The sequence below is a fragment of the Liolophura sinensis genome, chromosome 1 (genome assembly GCF_032854445.1).
Source record: "Liolophura sinensis isolate JHLJ2023 chromosome 1, CUHK_Ljap_v2, whole genome shotgun sequence".
Classification (NCBI taxonomy): Eukaryota; Metazoa; Mollusca; class Polyplacophora; order Chitonida; family Chitonidae; genus Liolophura; species Liolophura sinensis.
The window spans coordinates 21989318-21995858 of record NC_088295.1 but is presented as its reverse complement, the minus strand read 5'-3'; the positions used below and the strand labels follow the sequence as shown (position 1 = coordinate 21995858).

Below are 6541 nucleotides of genomic sequence, written 5' to 3'. Positions count from 1 at the left end.
CACAGGCTGCACAGCAAAGTATACAAAAACACCAAAATCAATGACTTAAAAAATATAATACCAGTATTGTGTCTAACCATAATTAATATGTACAAAAACAATAAAGAAAAAAAAAGCAATGATTTGTCAACGAATGGCAAAAATCAATAAGGTTTCACTCCAAGGAGTAAATACATTTATGCATTTGTGTGATGTTTGATGTAACAATATTATATGTATTGACATGATTTAAGACAAAGGAGTTATTACAGGAACTGGTAGGTAAGATAGTGTTGACTCACGACTACAAATCTGGTCCTGTAGATAGAACCCCGGAGAACAGCTGTCCACACATCGCCCTGCCTCCACAGATTTCCTCTCATCATGGCAGGTCCTACAGACACTGGGCTCATCAGGCAGACACTCTGCACAGTCTGGGCCACACTCCACTGGAGAGAGAGAGAAATCAGCAAAGGTCATTAGCTAACACAGGTAACACTAACATCACTTGACTGCATGGGTCCCAGACCACTGCAAGATAGGAACGCTCGTTAGATAAGACTAACAGAACATCACAGAGACACCCCCAAAAACCTGTCAGTTCGGCTCCAAGACCACTGCGGAGACAACAGGTGACCACATGATTTCACAAAACTTTCCCAACTTCACCAAATCCCACAGATTCGCCTTCGTTTCATCCACAACATCAAACAATATCTACAACTACGACAATCTACACTGCTTTCAGCAATACTATTCACTTATATGATCTGTGTTAAGTTCCATGCTCAAAATATTTGAGTTACAGGATAGTTGTCAGTTTCAAGAACAAAGAAAACAAACCAAACCAAGCCCTGGGAAATAACCACACTAATGCTGAAAAATGTTCAGACTCAAAGCCACAACTGGACCAGTGTAAGCTGAATCTGATCCCACCAATGTATTCATTAAGGGCTAGCAAACTATCTGCAGAACATTCCAGATCAAAATATGTATGCTTGACATAACAGAGATTAGGTAACAAGGCTACCAAAGAGTGAAAGAGTCCACCTGTAGCAGACGTACGAATGCAAACTTTAGCTCTAAACATAAAGTCTTGAATTTGGTAATTTATGGTAATTAATATGCACACAGAGCATCAGCAATGGAACATCCCCGTTGTGTCACTAGGCTTTACACATGTAAAACAACAGCACTTTTTATAGATGTGGCCTACCACCTCTAAAATTTACTTTAACATCGATTCTAATACACACTTGTAATTTACAGTATTTAATATGCAAACAACAAACCCATGATGGAAGATTTAACTTGTGATATATTGTGCTCTACATGTGTGTAAAACCTGAGTTCAATACAAGCAGTACGTTTTAAGATACATCACCCCTCCTAACTTTGTGTTCATCATAACATTGCTGGACCATATGTGTCAGCTCAGACTAGTTCGTGTACATATTCAAAACCTTCAGTTTAAGACAAAAAGTAAGTTTTATGGATTTTCAATAAAAATATAAAGTGTGTTGTGATCAACACTGGGACTGGAATACATTTCAACAGTCTTTCTGAATTAGAAAAAAGTTAAAAATATCATCTCTACTTTCTGAACATATACTTGAGGCTCAGAAACAAATTAAAACATCCTACTGTTTTCAATACCAGCAAAATAGACAGTTAGTATTTTTAATGTTTCAAAATACAAATATGATTTGATGACAGGTTATAAACAATATCTACTGACCTGTCCTACATTGGCCACAGCACTCTTCTCCTACCCTGACAGGCACCATGCCTGGGGCACAGGCAGAACATGTCTTCTGGTAACACAGGCTCTCCCCAGAGACACAGTTACAAACAGTACATGGGTCAGGGTGCCAGGTGTCCCCAGACTACAAGAGAAGATATTGCTCCATACAAGTATATTCAAATTCACTATTTTCAGATTAGTCTAATTTGTTCTGGCAAAGCAAGATTCAGGAACAACAACTACTGAATTGTTTACTTGATTTTAATGTTACTGACTTTTATGCTCCACAGGTTTTAAATCTAGTGAAACTGATTAAGAAACTATGACTACTGTCATTCATAGACATATTCAGGTTTATGCATTTTTTTCACCTATACATGGTGATCTCCACCACATCATACAAGTACAAGCTGTCAGAGCCCCCCCATTTTATTAGTTCAGTGTTGAAAAATACTACAAGAGTGATGGCATGTATATAAAATTTCTCCACGAAATCCTTTGCTGTTCTGGATATGTTGCAATAACAGGTCAACCAAGAACCCTGAGTCAGGTTTTTTGAAGTTTCCAGATGACCATCACCCTCAGGAAGGCATGGATTAACAGAGCTAGACACAAGGACTTTAAACATCAGAGGTAAAGTGAGTTTAACCTGCTCTATCTATAGACCCATATAAACAAAAATAGTCCACTTTCTCAAGATCAGGGACAAATGAGAAAATTCTGCTCACAAAATGGCTTTAAAGTTTACGGTTAAATATGCTTTTTCCCACAGCACGAAAGAGAAATCATCAAGAAATACAAATGGTAAACCAATATAAGAAAGAATTGCGTTTTATATAAGTGGATCTGAGTAGATGTATTTATATAAGTAGATAGCTGGAGAATCTGAGATAAACATTTACCATCATCTACAGATTAAGCAGTGTCATGTACCAATGTATCACCACAAGTGTAAATATTTAGGCTTAGATGTAGCATTCCTTGGAGGAAGTCCAAGGTAATGTGATAATGGAACAACTTTGAACAACGTGGTGCTGAACTGCATTTGTTTACATTGCGGTTATTTTGAGACATTCTGTTGCATTTCGGTTCAAATGGACAAAAGTAATTAACCCAGGCAAGAATATAAGCAAAGAATGACTGTGTTTTGTAACGTCTGTCTCCACCAAAACAAACACAACTTCAGCTACAAGCAGAGTGATACATTCACGTTATTTATACAGTAGCTGCTACTGTTAGCTCTGTGTTGACTAGCTGGCATTCTTGATGATGATAAATGTCAACTCAGTATGAAATGTCTGTTGTGTCAATGGGGGAAAGAACAACGGTAGTTACCTGATAGACAATATTATCAAACTTGCACAGTAGAGGATGCCAACATTCTGGGCAGCATTTCCCTTCAACCTGTACCAATCTCTCATTCTGTTATCATGAAAATATCAAAAAAACATGAAACAGATGGGAAAAACCATTAAGAATTATGTACAAGGGAATAATTGGCGAAAAACATCAAAGAAAAACATTCAAATCCAATCCTTTTATGGAGTACTGGACATGTAAATCAGTGTATATCAATAACTTAAAAAATATTTATTTATCTGATTCCTGTTTATCACCTACCATATCTAAGAACTGTTCCACTTCTGTGATGACTGCCAGTTCTACACTGAGAGGAAACCAGACTGCCAAGAGAAAACTACTTTGGCATGTTAAGGCAAACTTTTCCATGTGTGACATATGGTATATTGGTGCAAGACAGGTGCTCTCCAGCAAACTCCATGTAATACTGCACAACAGAGCACAATCAATCTCTTCTGTACCACCCCAGGGCTGTGGAATCTTGAAAAGTCCCTGTCCTTGAAATGAGTTAAACGCATATCTCACACTGAACCATACAGGGATAACCATATAGGGATAACCATATAGAGATAACCATAGTTCATATGCAGTTTTGAACACCAGTTTATGTCTTGCAATTCCTTTACAGTAAATACACTGATGCCAGATTAGGATCCCCTCACCTGCTGACAGTGGACATGATCACAGCGAGCAGTATGACAGCTGACTCGTCCTTGATTACAGCCGCAGTAGTCACAACTAGACACATTCCATAGGTCACCACTGTAGCGCAGTGGCTGTTCATCACGACAAGGATCTGTGGACATGAACAGTCACATGTATTAACAATCTGTCACACACACATTCCATAGGTTACCACTTAGCACAGTGGCTGTTCATCACGACAAGGATCTGCGGACATGAACAGTCACATGTATTAACAATCTGTCACACACACACATTCCATAGGTTACCACTTAGCACAGTGGCTGTTCATCACGACAAGGATCTGTGGACATGAACAGTCACATGTATTAACAATCTGTCACACACACATTCCATAGGTCACCACTTAGCACAGTGGCTGTTCATCACAACAAGGGTCTGTGGACATGAACAGTCACATGTATTAACAATCTGTCACGCACACATTCCATAGGTCACCACTTAGCACAGTGGCTGTTCATCACGACAAGGATCTGTGGACATGAACAGTCACATGTATTAACAATCTGTCACACACACATTCCATAGGTCACCACTTAGCACAGTGGCTGTTCATCACAACAAGGATCTGTGGACATGAACAGTCACATGTATTATCACAGAAGTCACACACATTCCACAGGTCACCACTGTAGCACAATGGTATTCGTGATTAGTAACAAATCATCACTAACAGGACAGATTAAGTAGGATAAAAAATTCTAGAAAAATTGATACATGAAACAATAATCTGCATTTACAACAATGTTCAATGAAAACTAAGCACTTTTCTTGGTTTCTGATGAGCAGACTGTTTCACAGTCTGATCCCAAAGGGGTGCAGATATAGGTAAGTTTGACATACAGGAATTATAAGAGTGCTTGTGCTGCCCCCCTAATATTAGAAACATATAAAACATCGCACAGGAAACACGGCCTAATGCCAAAACAAAAATCTCAACATAAATACTTTGTCAAAGGTTGAAAAACTTTCAGGTACTTAACAACTTCTTACAATCATTATATCTCTTCAGCTTTAGTTTCACAGTGTGGACAAAAACTGAGAGTATCTGTTTTAAGTTAAAGTAGCAGGAATCCCACTGAGTCCTGCGACTTATTTTCTCTCTACAAACTCCCCCATGGCATAGTTAGGATTCCATGTATATCCCCTAATGGTACCTGAAATACCCCCCCCTCCCACCACCGCCATGTCACAGGCGTGTTCAATTAACAAAGTATTCCAGTCAACCACAATGAGGTTAACTTAGAAAAAAAAAAAATTAATTTTTGTAAATTCATATTCCCATACATATATAAAACAGCCATTTTTTATTGATATAAATAAAATCTTTCTTTTGCTTGAAAGAGTAACATTCATTCTATGTCAGTGATGTGAAGTAATACATCATACAAATCACTACTGATTACACCCATGTACACATATAAATGTCAGTTACCAAAAAACTACGGGGTAATAAAGGTTATGTAATTGTCATTTACAATAGTCAGCCATGAAATATTTGTGTGAAATTATTCTCTTCATCAGACTTTTAACTGGATTTTATACCAATGAATGTGTGCAAGCTGTACTCCAAAGGGCATTTCATGTATGATGGACAGCAGATAACATTTTGATTTTCCCTAAGATCATTCTTATCTGTTAAAACACATGTCAACCCTATTGGTGGTAAAAAGCTTCCATGTGTGCAAGCTGGTCTTTATGTAATGAAATACTCACTAATACCTACATGTAATTCTAATGCCCTTTCTGAGAGGCCGCTAACAGCGATGCTGATGTCATAATCCTTGTAATGCATATGTGTTATAAACTGACAGAATGTCATACACAACATTATCACGGGAGTTAATGTCATGCCTGCAGCTAAACAGACTGTCAAAAGACAACTGTTAATTACAGGTTTATTCTAAGATTGCCTCAGAGATGTTAGGCAAAGTGCTTCAGTGTGTCCAGCGGATTCCTCTAGGTCCAGCAATCCATTCTGACACCTGGTAGGCATAGGCGGCGAAACTTAAACCAGCTTCTCCCACAGACACCCATCTGTAAACATGGTGTTTTGTTGAAATAACATCAGCCAGGGTCCTGGATGCTCAGCCCTGCGGTGAGGATCAGTGATATCAAGCTAGTGTACATTACCAGGAGGTTACCACACAAAAGTCAGGATATCTGGAAGGCAATCTTCCAGGACACTCTGATGGCAAAATTGCCTTATGAGAATTTAAGGCAAAATTTATTTTTAAGAAAAAAAAAATACTCAAAATCAAATAAAAAAAACAGCTTGACAGAAAGAAATACAAAATGTCCAGTGGTTGAAATGGGAAAATGAGAATAACTTAACATTTAGAATTTCCTTGTGACTTGCCTGCTCAGTGTCATATGCTGAGACTAGATAAATGTGATGTCTTGTGCCTTCAGCAAGATGTTATAAAGATGAGGTGGACAATATCATGATAGTCATGATTCAGAATAAAAAGACTGTGAACGCAAGGATTATCCCCAAGCTAATTACAGAGAAGCAATTATGTTAACTTCAATACCAGACTGGCTCCATCATTCAGATATTGGATATACAATGTGACACTGTGACTCCAGTTTCTCCATAAACATGGTCTATCTCAGAGCATGTCAGAATTACATTCCATTCCATAAGAATAAGAGTTACTAAGTGCATCAGAAAAAAGGTATGCAGAGAACACCGGCAGCTTGCTTGAATGAGCGCTGTATAAAATTGCATGACTGCAAGTTAGGTTATACATT

The 6541-nt window shown here is 38.1% G+C and overlaps 1 long non-coding RNA gene across 1 annotated transcript; it reads right to left on the bottom strand.

The window, feature by feature from the left end:
* Positions 1 to 353: 353 nt before the first annotated feature.
* Positions 354 to 3148, bottom strand: LOC135472837 (uncharacterized). The gene is made up of 3 exons (XR_010444558.1): positions 3059 to 3148; positions 1718 to 1865; positions 354 to 428 (listed from the first exon to the last, which is right to left on the bottom strand). It is a non-coding gene; the product is annotated as an uncharacterized LOC135472837 (long non-coding RNA).
* Positions 3149 to 6541: the final 3393 nt, after the last annotated feature.